The 21,490-nt window shown below is 27.0% G+C and overlaps 1 long non-coding RNA gene across 1 annotated transcript in view; it reads left to right on the top strand.

Annotated features, from left to right (window-relative positions):
• The window catches only part of LOC147067096 (uncharacterized), a 300,820-nt gene that overhangs the window by 54,228 nt on the left and 225,102 nt on the right, over nucleotides 1–21,490 (top strand). The window lies entirely within an intron of this gene.

Here is a 21,490-nt window from a genome sequence, read left to right as displayed (position 1 = left end):
TTTGCGTGTGAAGGATTTCCGATTTAGCGTGTCAGATTTTAATAATGGTCGATACAATAATTTATCTTTATTCGTCTTATTTTTATAACATATATATTTATATAACCGGATATCAATAATGATTTTGGGATTCTATTTGACATTTCTCTAAACAGGTATAAAGTGGTGAACTCAATTATTCAGTAATTGACGTTCTTCTGCTCTTCCCTTACCACAATAATAAAATGAAAAAGTTATTACTACTCGGGAATCGTATCATGTATGTAAGCTTTCTTATTTTGACATAATATGTGAGACGTGAGCACAAATATATCATAATATGGATTTTATCATTCTCGACATCACCTTGACGTTAGTAACTTTGTAATTCCAGCTGATACGGAAGATCTCAGAAAACGAGGCGTATGTACACCCATATTTCAAAATGTTCACGTTTTTAACGGTGTGCCTATGAGGGTTCACTCCAACAGAATATTTTAATTAGATAATAGTGATGAAACTTAATATTTAAATGAATAATATAATATAACATTAGATATTATTGTTATTTTCTAATGTATTATACCTAAGTTAATTAAAAAACTAATTTATTGTAAAGCAGTGTTTGGTTAAAATAATATTTTCGTCATTATTCATATATTTTTTTCTTTTCTCATTACGTAGATCTTATTGTGAAAAAAATCTGTAAAAGCATTAAGAGGAAATAAAATATGGCTTTGGTACGTGTACCGATAAGAAATGTAATTATCAAATTTGAATTTTTCTAGTAATTATACATTGAATTTATATTGTATATTGTAAAAATGTAGAAATTGAAGCGTACTTTTAGTCATACTATGCCAAATAATATTTCTACTAGATACTTACTTGTATAAATAATTTCCTATGGTGTTTACACTGCGTAAAGAAATATATAAACGATTGTGTAGTCGTCTAGTAACGTAGATAAATATACTATTTTCATACAAACTCAATTAAATTAAGTGCCATAAAAAGTTGTGATTTCAAGGGTATAATAATATACTCGTAGTAAATACTACTTGACCGCTAAAGAAATATTTACGTAAAACGGGTTTATTATGTGTGTAAAAAATATGTAACTTGTAAAGATCTGTGCACTTAAAATCACTTTGAATATTTTTACGATTCGTTAGGTTTTGTAAAGTAAATAAATAATAAATTAAAACATCTCCCAGTTAATGTTCATTGGTTGTAATAGGTTTGAGTTGTTTTTTTTTTCTATGTACGTATTAATCGCAAAGTAAGTTATAAAATCCACTATAATGTATATTTTCAATTCGTATTCAATTGTATTCATCATAATCATCAGCTGGGGTCGATTCACTGCTGGACAAAGGCCTCCCTTAGCTCTCTGAACTGTTCTCAGTCCCTAGTTTTTTGCTGCCACGTACATCAACCGAACATTGTATTAATTAAAATTTTTACTGTATAATAACAATAAAAAAAGATTAAATGTGTAATTTGTAGGAACATATATAACTTTTATTAAGTAAATATTACATTATTTTTTTCTAATAATTACATAATTACTTATATAAAATATAATATATATTGAAAAAATTGCTTTTAGCCAATTATAAAAATATTGGTAAGCATTAAACATAGTAAAATTACTTTATCCCTTCTAAATATGAGTGTTCACAGACTTAAGGTTATATTTTCAATTTATTCTATATTTTACGATATATTCTGAATATTTTGTAAGAGATTGAAATAAATTATTAGTATAATAATCATTTCACATTTTAAATTTATTTTAATTTGAAACAGTGTTATATATTTTTAACATAATTGAAGTATGTTCAAATGGGTACCTTCATTTAAATACACTTAAATGGTGTCTAAACTAAATAAAATTCTAAAATAGGTATATCACATAATAAACTTTGGTATTAAAAGAATAAAGGTAAACATAAATAGATTTCAATTCATTTTTAAATAGAGCCTTAACTTGTTAAAATTCTAAAAAATTTTCCAGAGTTCGAGTGGTTTATTTTTTATCATCAAAACATTGACAGAATATGGATTTAGTATTAAGCCGACTTAATCTTTTTAGTTTCTTAGTTGTCATAAAAGTTTTGCTTGATGTCAATCCATTTAATGCCGACTATCGGTAAAGTGTCGATAAGTATAAATTGATGTCGAATTTCAACCCATCGAATCAAATACATTATTATATAATAATATTCAAAACAGATTAGTTTTACGAGTAACAACATAATTTCAAGGAAATTATCTGAGAACTGTTATAATGTAATGTTGGTACTTAGTAGATAGTTTTTTTTGTTGACCAGCGGATAATTTAAATAATACAATACCGATTCATCCTAATAAGCATTCAATTTTGAATTTATTATTATACGTACCGACAATTTATTAATTGTTTATTTATTTAAACGTGAATTTGCTATAATCAATTTTTAAATTGGCATTTTTATAATAAAGGTACCTACTAGTGGCGAGGGGTGGAGGTAGGCTATTAATATTTGACATAAATAGTGCACACTAAACTTTGTCGGTCATGCTTATTTGTTTTCATTGAACAGAGAATACAATATATTGCAGATGGTGCTGGTTAGTTTTAAAAATTCAATAAACCCTGACTTGACCAAACTACAATCGTTTAGGTATCCTATGGGCAATCCGACCAAAATAGTGCACACTTTTCATTCTTATTTGTTTTCGTAGAATTAAAAATACATTTATTACAGATAATGTTGGTTAATTTTTTTAAATTCTTTAAACCCTACCTATACCAAACTATAATCGATACAAAATATTCTCCCATCTATAAAATATCTAAAATGATGTATGGTTTAATGGTATAATTTTAGATATTTTATAGATAAATGAATATTTTTTTACTAGTATCTACTAATGGTTTCAATTAGGCAGGGTTTAATTGAAATTTAAAATCTAATAAACACTATATTACACAATGTAGTCTTAGTTCAATGATAACAAATACGTTTGACTGACAAAGTTTAGTGTGCACTATTTATGTCGGATCTTAATAGCCTACCTCCATCCCTCGCCACTGGTGCTTACATATTATTACTTATTATTATTGCTTACATATTATTATATACCTACTTCATTTTTTATATTTATCATATTATAATATTACCTATACACATAGTTATTGATTATGTTACTATGCAAAAGAAATAATAAACATATGCAGATTTAAATTTAAAATCAGTAGCCTGATGCTGAATACCTCCGCTACACGGAGGTACATTGGAATATGTATATGTCTGAGAGCGATTGAAGACACATATCCACATTCCAGTGTACTTACATGTAGCAGAGATATGTTTACCCACTAACCAAATATTTTGTTCAAAAATTATTTTTTTTACCCAGTTTCTCAATTGGTTACCGACGACTAATGTAGATAGTGGTTGTTACTTTTTAAAATTCAATTACCCTAAATTCAAGTCATAGTCAAAAAATATTCATTTATTTATTAAAATTATGCCAAAACTATACACAATTTTAGATATTTTATAAATAGAAGAATAGTCTAGTATTCACTAATTAACTTATGTTTGGTTTAAAATATAAATTAATAATTTAAGAAATACATATTAGTAATAAAATAAAATATAAAAATATTTGTCGGAAGATGGATTCGAACCCACGCCAACAGAACTTAAATAACGTATATTTGTCTTACTAAGGTTAAAAAAGAGCCAACGGCACCCGGTGTTCCCAAGCGGTCACCCATTCACGTACTATCCACGCCCGATTTTGCTTAACTTCAGTGATCGGACGAGAACTTAAAGACGCTCGGCTAGCGTGCTCTTAACGATAATCTGAAAAATTTTGATAAAACAGTAATGGGAACATTTTTGTGTTGCACTTGAATTTTGTGTACACAATTTTAATATCGCGGCAAGCGGTGAAACATATACATGTTAATTTAAAATGATCGTAAGTATAGTATTATTTTAGTGCCAAGATCAAATTAGGTCTATACTTTTATCTTTATTAGTTCTTTGAAATATAGTAAGAAACTATACTATTTACTTGTTTGTCTTTTGAATATACTTCTATTTAGTAATAAGATATATTTTTTAAGATCAAAGCAATAAGTTGGACTATGATAATATTAAATAATTTCAAGTATATTTTGACATTGACATGATTGAAGAAAGTTTTTATTTTTTTCTTCATATTGGATTATACTTCCATTTTTTTACTTTGATCTTCGAATATTGCTAATTTAGCACCTGTTCGTTTTTCCTTTTAACATATTATTAGTTATAAGTATGTCAAATTGTAAATTATTTTAAAATAAAATTGATAAACCTCAATAAAAAAAACTTTTTAGTGATACCTTTTACAATAAATACAAATAGGTACTCAATTCTAGGATTGTATCAATTAAGTATTATTTTTTTGGACGAATATAACGATGTTTGTGTTATTTATTTATATTAATTGTTTTTTAAATCCCTGTCTATTGCTTAAACTGTCATTTAAAGAATTGACTATTTATTTTATAAATTGCATGCTGGAGGATAGATATGATAGAATGAATGTTTATTGAGAGACTACAATATGAATAATATATTGTATCTATCAGTTTTTTTTATTCAATTATCCAAATGAATTGATCACAGTCTACTGATATTTTCAGGTTATTCGTGTTTTTTTTAAAATTCAAAATAAAAGCTCTTTTGCTGTATGTCTAGTGTTATAGAATGAATGTGTCCGGAGTATTTTGATTCCACTTTATTTATACCCGTGAAGGTTTTTAATATACGAGTGACATATGCAAAAGTTTCTGCGCTCTTGCCAAGCTTATTTATTTTTAATAATGGCGAATTTTCCTATGAAGATAAATAAAAACTCTGCATTAATACATTTGGTAACAGCACTATACAACTTATCACCTATAATTGAATACGCATATTTTTTTTTATTATAAGTCAACACTACCTTTACAAAGATTTATTAATAATTAATTATAATATATGAGTAATACTTTTTGTTATTTTCTGAGAAGAGTATTTTTTTATCAATAAAACAATGATTATACGTACTTAGGAATCAGAAAGGAAACAAAAAATATCAATGGTATTGCCACCGTAATCATTGCAGTAACATTAAACAGGTAATATTTTTGATTAAAATATCATTGTTGCGTATTACATTTTAAACATGTAGACAAGAAAAATAAACTTTTTGAAATTAGTCATATTTTTAGGGGGTTTGGAAATAAAGTTTTCGGAAAATGGCCTGTCAAAGATTAATGTGAAACAGCTGCAAGAAAATGCTTCAAAAATATAGTCTATTTCTAAAGATTGCGAGAAATATTAGACGAAAAAAATCAAAATACATAATATTCAAGACAGAAATAGATGTTACAAAATGTTTGAATGTTTTTTTTCGTGTATTTTTGACATTCTGTGCAGAAATAGAATTTTTAATATTGGAAAAAAACACGAAAATTGCGTGCGACTATTTATATTTTCCTAATTTACGAAAAAAATAAATACATATCACATTATCGTTAGCATGTGAATACATAATGAGCTTATTAATAAGCTACTTTTGACATGTAAATATAATTACATATATTACTAATTCACGTACCTACGTCCATTTTTATTCGTTTATTATTATGTCATTATTTATCTGAAACAGATTTTTTTTTATTTTTCACGGGAAACCACTGACCAATTTTTTTGGTGATTTAAAAATAAAACAAGTAGGAGATTTTGACATTTTATTTACTGGGTACGTAGATTTCTTAATTCTACTAATTGGCTATTATTATATTAATATTAGACAACATTACTATTAATAATTATTATAATAATAATATGTTATTCAGAAATAAATTTCAGTATAATTTATGTAAAACCCATCGTTGTACTTACGTAATACCTATATTATGATTTAAGAGTAAATGCACATATTTAACCATTTAAATATTATATTATGTTGTGAGTTGTCAATGATAATAAAATTATCTCGTATATTGTTGTCTGCTTAAAGTACTAGGCATTTAAAATAATTTGATTTATATGAAAGGTAAGTAGCCATAAAATATGTTCTTAGCAGCAAAAATTAAATTTATTATTAAGCTGACCATCTTATCGTTTCATGATGATTAATACATCATAAATGTAACGCTAAGTACACATTCAAAATCATAATATATGTTATTCAAATATTAAAAAATGGATTTTTAAGTTGTAAAAGTGTATTTAATTATTCATAATAAAATGATGCGCAACCCGTGCAATCAAAAATACAGATTGATTGATTACATTCGTTATGGAAAAAAGCACATTAATTATATTATTCATCAATGGATCATTCCATACAGGAAATAACAATATAATGACGATGTAATATAAGTTATCAAATCATTCGGGCTACAATATCGGATTTTAATTGCGTAATAAAATCATTTTTTGCAATCAAACAAACTATTACTAATAATAAATTATGACATCATTATTATAAAATAGCACTTACGTGTCGTAAGTAAGTACCTAGATTAATTGTAAATTACGGAAATATTAATGTGGCACATTACGTTTTGGATTGTTAGATTTGTTAGATTGTTGATAGTTTTAATTTATCATACGTTTTCCAAAATACTTTGTTGGTCGGTATATGACATTTTAAATCGTAATATTATATTATCTAATCTAAAAGTATAAATCTATAAAAATCAGTAATTGCTACCATCATCATCATATTTGTTTGTTTGATTTGATACTGGGTAAAGGTTTTTGCTGCCATATATTTTCACGGACCTAAGCAAGTATGTAGTTGTATATATTAAAAAATATTAAGGCATGCACATATAATATGACGTGATAATTATTATTTATTAAAATAATAAAGCTAAGTCATTTAAGACAATACTTGATCATTTATTTGATTGGAATGTATTGTCTCAATAGAGCTTATATTATTTTAAAATGCGTGAAAAAATATACGCATTTATACTTAGTATTATTTAAGACCTTTGAAGTAATATTTTTATTAAACAATTTTTGGAGAGATTTTCGCTATATATTTTGTATTCATAATATTACAAACAAAAGATTCTTCTCTTTAAATCAAATTAATATAAAAATGTGAAGGCGAAATCTTTCTTCAGACTATAGAATAGTTCCACTTAATGAATACGCAAAAGTCGGTATTAAACATTTTCTAGAATCTTGAACGGCCATGATGAAAAAATACTTCTTTAATATTATTTCTAAGCGAGAGAGACTTCTGAATTATATCCCCATTTATTAGTCCGATATCAACGTGTTGGAAAATTCCATAGCTCGGAAAATTATTATCATACAGTCATAATGAAATACGTAAAAGATTGTCTATTTTCAAATACCTCCATCATTCTTTATGGCCCATTGGGGATATTAATTAAATACTTTGATATTCTTAACATTTTTTTCCGGGTGATTTTTGTATTTATAAATAATACTTAGAAAGGTCAAAAATGCTTTAATAAACAGTACCTAGATAATATAGAATATAAATGAAATACATAAGTCCGTTTTTATTTCAGTAACTATTATATATTTAAAGATTACGTACCTACCTATGCATAAATTTGACATTAATAAGTATTTTATTACATTTATGCAACCTTTGTAAAGCTCACGTAACTGTGTTTCCGAAGGATTCATGTCATCAATAAAAAACTTCAGTTTACATATAGTACACTTACATTTATATGTCAGTGGTACAAATCTTACGGCCGGCGGGCAACACACCACCTGTGGTTTTTTTTATTATCAATCAAATACTTACTTTTGTTTAGTAAGTGGTTAATTTTCCATAGTTACCTATTTTTTCTCATTTCGTCTGATATTTTCATATACTTAGATTACAAAATATTAGAATTTATAATCATCGTTTAATGTCAGTAAATCTAATGAAAAAATAAAATTATATCGATTGACCGATTGAGCAAGTATGAATGAAATCGTTTTCGGTGATTTTTTCTTACGCAGAAAATTTCTCCAGATTCTTTTGTGAACCGATATAACAATGGAAATTAATAAGAATCGTATCAGCGAACAAATTATACTTCGGTCTAAGACTACTACCTCACCGAACTAAAATACAGGTTTTACAAAGATATTTGTAAAACCTGTCTCAGAAATGGACATTACCTCTATGAAATGCTCAAACTCTGACTGATTCTGATGAAACTGATAAAGGCAAATTTTATTTACTAAAAAACGGATCAATTTATTTATAGATTAGTCCATTTAATAAAAAACATTTGAACATTTTAGTACATACACATCTATTTATTTAAAAATCATGCAAATTTAAATTCCTCAATTCTCCTTTTTTTCCAATGCGAGCCGCACAGCTGCGTCTAAGTTTACTATTTTTTTTATAAAGTTCATTACACTGAATGATCTTTCACAGTATATTGTAGTAGGAAAAATCGACAGTATTAATAAAGCAGTTATTGCCAATTCTTTGAATTGACTTTATTCTCAAACTATTTCACACACGATCTCATCACAAAAACACATTATGGATCATTTGAGCGTGGAAAGAAATTTAAGAGAAGTCATATGTATTCAACCAATTTCATAATTTTATAAATGCATTTTTGAAATATTATTCTGTAAAGCGCTGGTGTCCGCATGCGGCCTCCAGGGCCGCACGTGAGAGCCACTGATCTAGATTAAATTCTTAACACTGCGTATAACACTATAAAATTGCAGCCAAAATAGTATGGTGATTCTAGATTCTAGAATATTAATAACTATCAATTACTGCAGTATACTCGAGATGCCAAATTGGAAAGTGATTATAATGGATCGGGAAAATCCGAGTTATTGTAGGATGCCAGGAAATTGGCATAGTATTATCATGCTAATAATGGTGAATATATTCACTAAAATTACATGTTTTGCAGCCCTACAACGAAATATTTATTTTAAAAGAATATTAATACGTATATACCCACGTAAAAAAATTGTTTACATAGTAAATTGGCCCTACTAATAAATATATTATACATCACTATCCTATGGATGTATAGAACTCACCAAACGTTGTATCTTACATCATTATAATCAATGAATATAATACCACCAAACTTATTGTTATTTACTATTCGATTTATTTATTAGGTAGGTATTTATAAGCTTAAGATTTCCTTAAAATGAGTTACTGAATTATAATGGCAGGTATATAATGATTACCTCATTATTCAGTTGATTCAATTTTTGTAAGTCATTATTGTATACATATATATTATTGATCCTAATTTACCTATTATAAGTAAAGTATGAATTTATTAAGTTACTAAGGTATCGTGAAAGAATTTGCTAAGTTGAATGAATTTTATAATCGTTAATTTAACATTTCATATGCCAAGCACGCAACGGGAATGACTCTTTTATTACTGCATACCGAAGAAGATGGAATCCGATAATGTTATGTCTTTATTAGGTTATAAAATATTTGCAAGCCATACGTATCCAATAATTTTATTTATTTGTTAAATAGGTACAATTTTTCACATTGATTGATTTCCACAATTCAATAGAATCTATCTGAGTTCCTGGCACTATCAGTCGCGGATTTGCTATAATATATTTTTACTCATACCTACCAATTTAGACATATAAGCAGTGCTGCGGTGCTATTCAATACATACACAACGTGGCTGTTGACGGCCAAATTGATAAATATTAACACCTTATCATAATTATGTTTTGAGGCGGTTAAGTATTACAATAAGTTAACCGTCTAAACTGCCAAAACTGTCTATATCGCTCTAAAAATTAACTCAAGCCAAGCTAAAACTTACTGTAACAATTAACCGTTTCTATACATACATATGATAAACTACCGTCAATAGCCGCATTGCATATTAAATAGCTTTGCTATTCTAGATATCAATTAATAATTACCTACACATTTTGGTACTAAAATATTAGACCTCGCCCAATTTTTAACTAAGCCGCATCTTTTTGACGTTTATTGAGCACTTTTCTATTTCAGAACTTCCCAAATAGTGTGCCGCCAGATTGTAGTGCAATGAAGATTTATGATTTTTATGATTTTTAAACGTGAATATTGTGCCGTGGCTAGTGTCGCTAACTACACCTACTATGATATACAGATACAAAATACTACAATTTTGATTCCGCGAAAAATATAAAATAGTAGTTACAATTTAATAATTTTAAGTCCAATATTCCAAATACATGATAACATAAATTTTCTTTTAAAACAGTGTTTACCACCTAAGTACTATAGTTTCTTTTTCAGAAACACTAACATCGTTAGACCTTTGTACTTATCATAATTAGCATAGTAAAAAATGGCATTACTTTAAATGACGCAAAAGGTGGGGAAGCAGATAGGTACTCGAATCTAAGCCAATACTACAATTTTGATTTTGCGAAAAATATTCCAAATATATTATTTTATAAATATTCTTTTAAAACAGTTTACCACCTAATATAGTTTTTTTTTTCAGAAACACTAAAACTGTTAGACCTTTCTACCATAATTAGCATAGTAAAAAATTACTTTACTTTACAATCTTTACATTACTCAAAATGTGGGGAAGCACATAGGTACTGTTCAAATCTAAGCAAATCTACGGCTAAGAGTTTATACATCGGGTGTATGGCTTCTGGATCATTATTTTTTAGCGGATTTTATGCTAAAGTTAATTAGAAAAATCAATCAAAAATAAGAGGCTTAAATTCGACACACAGTGTCAAACTTGATGTTTACACAATGTCTAAACTTGAAAACAAAACGACAATATTAATACTATGCACCTGTTTGGATGAGTTTTCACAGGCTATCGGCCAGAGAGTTGGGTTTATTATTTTAAGAACGCGATGGCACGCATAGCGATATCAAATAAGCGAAGGAATATTTTTCCTCTCGCAAAATGAAATTGGGTCATCGCAGAAAACTGAATTCAATGACGACTTTTCAAAAGGAATATTTGATTTTTCGTCACGATATTCATAATCCTCTGACTACTAAAAAGTTATAGATAGTCTAATTAACATAAAATGAGCTAGTATTCGATCAAGAGCACATAGCTATCATGCATAACAATATTACGTGGGTATTCTGCGAAAAAGCACTAAGTCAACATTTTGCTGTTTTGACTTAATAATGAGGTAATCTTATTAAAAGTACGCTTTATAGTCTACAAAAACACACACAGTCATATCTATAAAACTGGTGAAGATAATTTATGTTATAAGTCAAAAAGACATACATATATTCAGAGAAAAGGCACTAAAGGGACTTAGTGCATTTGCTTCTCTCATTCTCAGACTGTATTCGCTAAATTCTGCGTGCGAAACTGCACTAAGTCATACTCAAAGCAATATTGCAGAAAAGAATTTGCCTTTTATATATATAAAAAAAGTTAAGACCGTCCAAACTTTCAAACTCGATTATCTCAAAACTAGTATTTTTGACTTAATGCTTATTCGCAGAATACCCACGAATTTACTTGTATCTATAAACTTAATATAATGCAAATTTATTAAATTCCAATTGAAATATCGTAAATTATGACCGCAAGGTAATCAAATAACTAGAATCTAACGACTAATAATTGATGTAGGATGGTTGCAACTCTAACTTCTATAATTATTACTGATACATCATAGTATCTATATTATATTCATCTGAAAATTCCGTTCATTTACTTTACCCCTACCATATAACATAGAAATATAATATACATAAAATTATCATTAATATTCAAAATCATATCTAAAATTATTTTTATAGTATTATTTATCAACAGTATAAAATGGCGATATGCAAATAAAAATCAATAGATAATGCACGCGAATCACTATTATATGCCGGACAGAATAATTAAATATTTATTTTCTAATCTCAAATTAATAATTATTTTCAGAAATAAGTCGTTAGTTTGATTTGTACATAGCAAAGATTGAAGAAAAAAATAATTAACTTTTATAAATCATATAGAAAAAATGAATCTACTAAATTTGGTCACTACTAAAATATATATATATATATATATATATATATTTTTTTTTAAATATTAATAACCATGTTCTCGCTTTTTCGTACAAGTTAACTGCTTAAATATTGCAGAGAACACTAATACTAATTGTATTATTAAAATGTAAAATAAGTACCAAAAGCCAAGCAAGTGGTTTTTCAAACCATAACGGTAATATTCTAGGATGTTAGATTCTTATTTAAATGTTTTAGATCTGACGAAAGACACTAAATTGACAACCCTAATAATATCTTACATGTTCTTCAAATCTTAGCATTGATTATGCATGCAAAAAAATATACCAGAATTTGAAAGAAATAGTTTAAGGTAAGTCAGTTACTTTCAGTTTTATTATGTGTTTCTTTTATTTCATTAAAATTCTTTAAAACTCTAAGAGCCGTTTCACACGGGATACCTGTGTGTCAAGTCGGCGCGTTCATACGGGGACACATATTGAGTGTCGCGCTCATTTATATGTAAATGCGGCATCTCAACACACCGGTGGCTGGACACAGGTGTCCCGTGTGAAACGGCTCTTACTCTTCACCAATTCACCATCATACAATTATTATGTTTCTTTTATTTTGTTAACTGTCAATTCATGGTGGAACTGCATTGTATTGTTGTTTGATTTAATAAAAAAAAAATTTGTAGTACTTATTCCACTCTAATAAAAGTTAACGTGCAATAAGTACTACAAAAAAATGCGTTTTATTAAATCAAACAACAAGTATTAGGTTAATGCCAGATAATAGGTACATAGTATAAAGTTGCAATGTGAAAATATAGTAATCTAATAATTAAAATCTAGTTTGGTCATGATTGTAAGAATATCTGCATATAAATATTTTTAGAAAATATAAATCTTTTACTTCAGTGCAAACATAACTGCAAATGGTAATTTGGTGATTGACATAAAGTTTAATCGGATTGGTTAGCCAATCCCATTGGCTAATCCAAACTATAAAATAATGATGGTATCTGTTCGATGGAAAGTTTTATAAAATCATGCTTAGTTCATGTAAGTATTGAATTTAATGTTTCAAAATATTTTTATGATTTTCATATATCATATTTCAATGACCAATGACCACATATTGATTGATAAATTGGTGAAGGTACTTTGTATATTTTTGTACCAGTAATCGCTCTTTCTCGCGTATCTAATCTATATTTGCGTTTCCGCTTAATATCGTGGGCAAAATATTGAAATTATTATTTTGAGAAAGTTATCATTTTCAAAATAATAAAAAAACACCACGCTGAAAGAATGATTGCCACTTTTTTAAACATTGAAAATTTGTGACACGTTCTGGAAAAAATTGGTGAAGAAAAATTAAATATCCGAGTGTAAAGAGACACAGAACAGCAGGTGAATAAAGCTTTACGAGAAGGGCGGATCATTTTAAGCAAAAAATATAATTTCAATTTATATTAAAAATAGATCATTTTATATTAAACAGTTTTTATTGAGATATTTCTAAACAATCATTTATATTGTATTCAATTAACTTAGATTTGTTGTTCTTTTACGCACTTTTACCATAATAAATTATGTTGGGCATTACCATAATATTATGGTCCGTCACTTCATTTTATTAGTAAAAAAGAAGATAAATACTAATTGTAATATTACATGGTATATTTAAAAACGTAAATTACTATAATATTATATATTTTAATATTTTTATGTATTGTCAATAATACACGACTCAGTTATAAGCATCCAGTTATGTTTCTAGATAGATGTTTTTTTGATGTATTTTTTAGATAATATAATAATAGTATTAAATATTTTTTGCAAAAATATTTATAATAATAATATGTGTCTGTTGACAATAATAATGTCATTAATTCCTTCTATCCAATAAGCTGAATCTTTCACTATTTTCTAACCTAATTATATATAATATATAACTTGCAATATTTGAATATTACAATTATGACGTATTTTTATTGTAATATTAGATTATTGAGTTTTACTTGATAACAGTTTAAGTTAAATACCGTTAGAAGAGTCTTAAAAATAGAAATAGTTATCTACTGAAACATAATATTATTATATACTTTTACTTATTTGTAGAATTATGTATATAATTTGGATTAGGTGATTATTTAATTGTTTTAATATGTTAAATATTTTTTGTTGCTGTAAAGAATATTTCCAACATAATATTAAATGCTTATAATGTTCAAATATAGCTTGTAAATTGTAGAACATCATTTCACATAGTCTATTTTGTGTCTTCACTAATGATTTTTGTTTGCTAAAATATAAATATTTAATTATGTACCAAGGTGGGTGAAATTAAATGTTACAGAGGTTTAATCTATGCATGTATCTAAATATTGTATGAAAACATGCTATAGGCACATATACATCAGCACATTGCTATTTTTCACACCTTTTTATAAAATATACTAGATAAATCGGCATCTCATACGTATAAAATTACAATATTAGTTTACTTACTAAGAAATATATCAATATAATTAATTATCAGATGATTATTTAGCATTTACAGTAAGTTATATATCTACTATTTATAATATAATATTTATTTTAAATTATTATTCTACTAAATGTACAAAATTGATTTTTTACTTCCACAAAACTATTTACGTCTCTTAAAGTTTCTTAACTTTTTTGTATAAGAACATATTTCATAGATATAATATTTAATTAGGTAAGTATACAACCAACACACTTTATTTACAAAATATAATCCTAGTAAATACTTTAAGTAAAGAAATAACATAAAAAGAAATTTGAGTGAATGAAAAAAATAATTGACAGCGCACATATTGATATCCTTAACTCTTAATATATCTACTAAGTTTTAAAAATTATGAACCTAAACTTAAAATACGTTAATGTGTTTCATTTCAATCATCAGTGATAATTATTTGATAAAATTGGTATTTCAGGTATTTTCAGGGATTTTCAGGGATTTTTTATGTTATGTATTCCAATAGTTATTAGGCCTCTTATGTATTGTCGACTGGTCTCCTGTAACCATAGATGCTAGTAACCATAAACTATAGCTGTTTGCCGCAACCACGTGTGTAAACGCTGATTTCTTTTTTATACTTCGTGGTTGCTGTCAACCTGGTTAACAGTATGTGAGGGGCCTTAATGATATCCAAATGTAAAAACATATAAAGGTACATGACGGGTTTCTACCAAAATTAATTTAAATAGCCAAGAAATGGTTCTACTAAGTAATTGCTAACTCAATTAATAAATAGCCAAGGTGTATAAGCACGTAGGTTTAATTTTGTGAACACATAAAAAGTAATGTACGCTAAAATTTTACAGAATTAACGCAATCACATCAGAAAATGGTGAATGACAATGTAACATCCAATAATTGGTATTGCATCATTCAAAATATATATTATTTTTTTTTTTTTCATATAGGTACCAAAATAAGACCTGTGTTTTGAACCCACGTTCTAATATCTAACAAAATATGTGCAAATACATATCAGCATTTGAGTTATTGAATTAGTAATTAAAAGAAAACTTAATTTTCGCAACTTCACTAATATTCATTTTTACACCCCAACCATGGAGACATAAAAGCGTGTTTTGCTCAATAATGAACTTACGAGTTATTTATAACTAACTAAAAAAATTATAAATTATAATACCTGTACCTATAGGTAATTAGTAATTTGGTATTGTATAAATGACTCATCGAAAAGAACAACACAATATACTCTTAATGTTGTTATTATAAGCTCTCTGGTATAATATTATTATACACATGTGTTTACATGCAATATTTTTTTTATTTTAGACGTGACGCAAGTCGTGACAGTTTTCGGGTCGGCGTGTGTCGCGCGATCTATTCTGGGTCTCATCATGCTATTTTAAACACTCCCAAAAACTATACTTACCGATGTATTCGCATATAAAAAAACATCGCAGTTTTATCTCCACCTAAAATCAGTATGTTGAAAGTATTTTTTTATTTGTGTATCTAACTGTTCATTTAATACAAATATTATCGTTTAATTAAAATATTTCACATATTATATTGTAACAAAATAACATTAATCTTTAAACCTAAATTAAAACTCATCTTAATTAAGAAATTTTAATTTTAAAAAGTAATCTTGGGTACACATGATTTATAGAAAGAGTAGAAAAAATACTTTGGCATTTGTGTGCTATCTTTAAACGTTTAAACGAAAGTTTTATAATATAATTATTATAATCTCCATCTTATTCATTGCAGCTATGAAAAATAACTCTTTGGTTTGGTCAAACAACCGATAAAGATTCTTTAACCAAGCTTTTTCCTAGTATTTTTTTGCCGAGAATCGTCGTGTACCTATATATTTGTAGGTTGCCAACTATTGATAAAAAGGATTGGAATATCTCATTTAAAAGATCAAATTCCTTCAGTTTACGGTCAAAAGATTTATTTTATCCATTCCTGAATAATGTAACGACGATAAAGTACACATAAATTATTGTAAAGAATGTAAAATAGTACACATTGTTCGTCGTGTGCGGTTATTAATTGACCGTGGCGATTAATTTGTCGTGAATCTTGATAAAGAAATTACTTTCAAATAATATGTATTACTAAACGTTGCTTGATAATATTGTGTAGCTAGGTTCTCACTTCGATATTCAAATTTGAGTCCCAGACACACAGTATGTTAGAAGATATATTTATTAGGGTCGTGAAAATTTCACCTTAGCTGGTAGTTAGTTTAATTTATTAGGATCACAGTTGATGGATTTTTTTACATTGCGTCGCGACCAATACTTTTTATTTTATTTTTTTATTTAGCTGTATGCATTGTATAATATACCTCACAAAAGCTTATATATAGTATATGCATAGTATATACCTCACAAAAAATATTTTGATTTTCAATTAATATGTTATAATTTTATTCGTCATTAGAAATATTTAAAATAATATGTTAAATATAAAATATTATTTTATCGAATGAAGGATAAAAAAATAACTATCTCTCTCATTCTTCAAAATGCAGCTTGCGAGTTTTCATAAAGTGAAGGTTATCATAACACCCCTTTTAGACTTTTTGACTTTTCTTGATCATTTACTAAATGCAATGACATCTGAAACATACACACTCACTGAAAAAAATCAGGTAGCCAATTCTCTTAAACTTGCAACCCACAGCTCAGATGTTTAATGCCACTGATCTTCAGTATATAGATAATACCAATAATTCTCATTAATTGGTATATAATAATGTAACGTATATTAGTATATTGCACGTCAGCAAAAATGAAAATATACTGTTATGTTATTTGCAATCGATTAATTACTTTGCCATGTTACGCCACTGACCCAGCCATACAACAGAGATTGATTGGCCGTTGGGGATATCGCAATCCATACCACGCGAACTCAGTGGCGGATTGTGCTGCCAACCACGTACAGTTAATTCGATTCGAATCAAGATGATTAAGGAAAGGATATGAAACCAAATTGTGTTAGACATTTTGAAGTGCACTGAAACCAGTAGGTTTTTAAAAACGTTCATTGTTAAAAGGGAATAAAGGTTTTTATTTTTTTAAATAAGTATTCTATTTAATTATTGTACCTGCCACTGTAACAACAGTTTTTACTATTTATTGTAAGATGTTAATCACATATTTACTATGACTTAAATAGTGTTATAATTTAGATATATATAAAGAAAAACTCGCATGTTAATAAAATTTTTATAATTATGTGCTTTCTTTATTTATCACCAAATAAAATGTATTATATAGTTTGATATTTATTTTATTCATGGTTCATCTTTTTGGTTAAGGCGATACTTCAGTGAAACGGCATATAATTTTCAACTATAGGCGCGACGAAATTTTGGACTCGGTGGCAGTCTGAAAGCGAACGTCGAGGTGTGAATACGTCAATTTGTTTCGTGATGACGACGGGGGTATTAATTTTTAAATCGTATAAAGATTACTAAAAACGTTACCCATTTACTTTAAAAAGAAAACATGTCAATAAATATATTATTATTGTTACTAATAGAGTAAACAGAACATTAAATAGACGCATGTTGGATTTATATGACAAATAATATTTCGGTCGGCATGCGTCATTTGCACCCGCAATCCGCGTATCGCCTAGCCACGATCTTTTTAGACAATGCGTCAACTGAGGTATAGCCTTAATATATAGAGATAAAAATAGCAGATATTTTCTCTCATACTATTTAATCAATGATTTTTTAGCTTCAAACGTGATGATACAGAGGTATTAGAAATATTTATCGAATCATGATTAATATACATTTTAAGTCACGATTTATTTTTTTCGTATGCATAATGTATCTAACGAATTGTTACTATATTACTAATCAGCAATATAGAATCAAAAACTCACTGACAAATTATAAACACTATCATTTAATATTACTCACGTTGCCAAGTACGTAGAGCGGCCGTCTTTATTTAAATACGAAACCGTGGGTAGCGGATTCAACCCCACGGCTGTCGGAAATTTTCTTTTTTTTGTGTGTATTCGATCCAGTGCACGAACCCTATGCGTTGGACGATAGTTAACAACTATTTCTCATAAATATTTGTTAATACAACATTCACTCTCTGGAGGCCCATATGCCCCGCATTTTTTTATAATCGAAAATGTTATGGCAAAAGAGCTTACGGACAATATTATTTGCCACTGTATAGGAAAGCGAAATAAAATAAATAATTTCATTGGTTTCGTCAATTTATTTTTACTAATTTGCACTACAAATATTTTAACGTCATGAAATAACTTTCGCTGACAAAATTTTATGACGCTGAATTTCATATTCTACACAATATAACTCATCTCATTTGATCTCATTTTCAAATAATTTTACGCTCTTTTGGCGTAACAACCTCCGTATAATGGGAATAATTAACAATAAAAACAATAGTTGTTCGTAATGATTTTATATTCTTATAATATGTATAAAAGTACCTATATTAAATTATTAACACATAATAATTTATTATCCGCACGTACCATGGATCTTCAAATCACAAAGATACAAAAAAATCAGATTTTTATGTGTTTATTAATCAAAAGCATGGACCTAATAGTTAGAAGAAATAACTATATCTGTCAAAAAATATTCTTTTGAAGCAATGAAGATCAACATCAGATTGTAGATCCCATAAAAAATCTACATAATATGTATGTATACACAATATTTGATGTTAGTATTTTTTTTAATATTCTGAGGGATGTAAAAATAAAAACTTTAAATAATAAAGGTAATTTTTCAATTTAAAAATATTTTTTTTATAATTTTAAAGAATTCTTTTTAATAAATGTCAGTTCAATTAATTCGCTTACAAATCTTATCTTCTGATGTAAGCACCGATATATAAATTCCTGCAAGTTTAATTATTTGTTATGGCAGTGGAATTACTTAATAAATGTTAATTGATAATTCATCAACACCAATATACTGACGTAATATTCATACATATTATTTGAGTAGCTTTTATTAAACAGCTTAATCTCAGCATGTCGTTTTCCTCGAATCAATTCAATACAAGCTAAGCGTGTAGGTATAGTGATTCTATTAGTATTCGTAATAAGTTTTTTCGATTTTTTTTTTCACAAAACACATTTCGTGAGAAAATAATTAATAGGTTTCAATGATGATTTATACAATCATTTAATTTATCTATATATTACTGATGTTTTTATTTTGGTTACCTGGCTTATTTCCTAGTTGGTTTTTTTTAATATCATACTCTAGGAAGATTGATAATTATCCACTGATACTATTATTACTAAAGCATTATAATTATTTTTTATTTAATAGTCCTAAAACATAAATGTTAAGAATATACCAATCTTGAAATACATAAAATAACTATTTACAATGTTATTTTACATACCTACTTATAAATAAAATCTAGAATTAATGTTCTAATACAATATTTTTTTGATCCCGAGGCTTACCGGATTATTTATTATAACTTTTGACCGATTTAATAATAAATAACGTTATTATTGTAATAATAAACATACAAGATTTTAAATGTTTTAATTATTTTTATATGCAAACTGTATAGGTAGATATTTTATTTCCTTTGTAATAAATTTATATTAAAAAAAAACAACCTTTTCTCAAAAAAACGTATAAACATATAAAATAATTTCTAACACTAAAGTTCAATTGCATCAAAACTTGTCCAAATAAGATAATATGTAACTTAACAAGAAAAGACATTGCTAAGTACCCATTTATAATATTTAAATAGTAAATACCTTTGCCAGACGTTATAAAATATTAAATATTACCACTATATCAAGAAATTGTGTTACCTAACCGTAAATTTTTTACATGAGACATTTTATTTTATTTTTTTCTTTTATTTATTTATTTAATATTAGTAGATAACGTTACTACTGCATTGGTTAAAAAGATCTATCATCCGTAGTTTAAGATTCTTTTTTACTTAAATGTAAATGAATACTCATTATTTGTACCTACATAATATTATTATAAACATACAGTAGATATGAAGAATATCAGTAGAAAGTACTTTACGTTGGATTATCAAACTATATTTTATGTTACATCAACTAGCTATAATAAGTTTTGGAAATATTAACGAAGCAATGGAATCCGGCTGTCTGTTTTCGATAATATAAAATAATAGCTTCTTGTTTCCTGAATTAAAAAAATCTATTTTTTGTTCTTCACCGATAATAATAATAAATTGATATGTTTGTAAAGTTATAATGTAATTTTTTTACGAAAACTTTTTGTAGATAATAATAAAAAAAATAACAAGGTTACCCACCAAAACCACTTTTCTTCAATTGAATAAAATTACCTATGTGCAATTATTGTTGAGTCATATTTATTTTAATGGGTTGTATTTATTTTCTATTTGTTATAGCTTATAGTTATTATATTTTAAAATCATTATAATGTGTTACATACAACTCCACACTAGGGTATGTAAATTATCTTAATACAACGAAATAACATGTCGAATGTCGGCACATTACTATTTAATAATATGCTTATTAACTACCGGTGGTCAGTTTTTTTAAATAGCTTAATTCAATTAATTTTAGTCGGTACATAATATTGTTAGTGAAACACTGTACTAAAAGTACAATAAAAATATGAATCCTATGTAAACATAATAATATGAATAGATTCAGATTAATAAAAATACTAAGAATGTTACTACACTAAAAAGTAATTTTTTCAAGGTACGTACCTAACTGTCCTCATCAATTTAAATAACGACACATGATTACAAAAAATGCGTAATTACATTTAATTATCTAATGTTATTATCATTTTCATTATTGCATACGCTTAAGGTCACCACCATTCTAATGTCGGCAATAGTACTAACTAAATCTCTATAGTTGTTTTAACGTGACTACATACATTGCAGAGATGTAGCAAACT

This window comes from Rhyacophila brunnea, unplaced genomic scaffold, assembly GCF_057557595.1.
Source record: "Rhyacophila brunnea isolate RB1 unplaced genomic scaffold, BYU_Rbru_1.0 scaffold_4, whole genome shotgun sequence".
Lineage (NCBI taxonomy): Eukaryota > Metazoa > Arthropoda > Insecta > Trichoptera > Rhyacophilidae > Rhyacophila > Rhyacophila brunnea.
The sequence above is the reverse complement of the archived record's forward strand: the minus strand, read 5'-3'. Positions and strand labels throughout refer to the sequence as shown.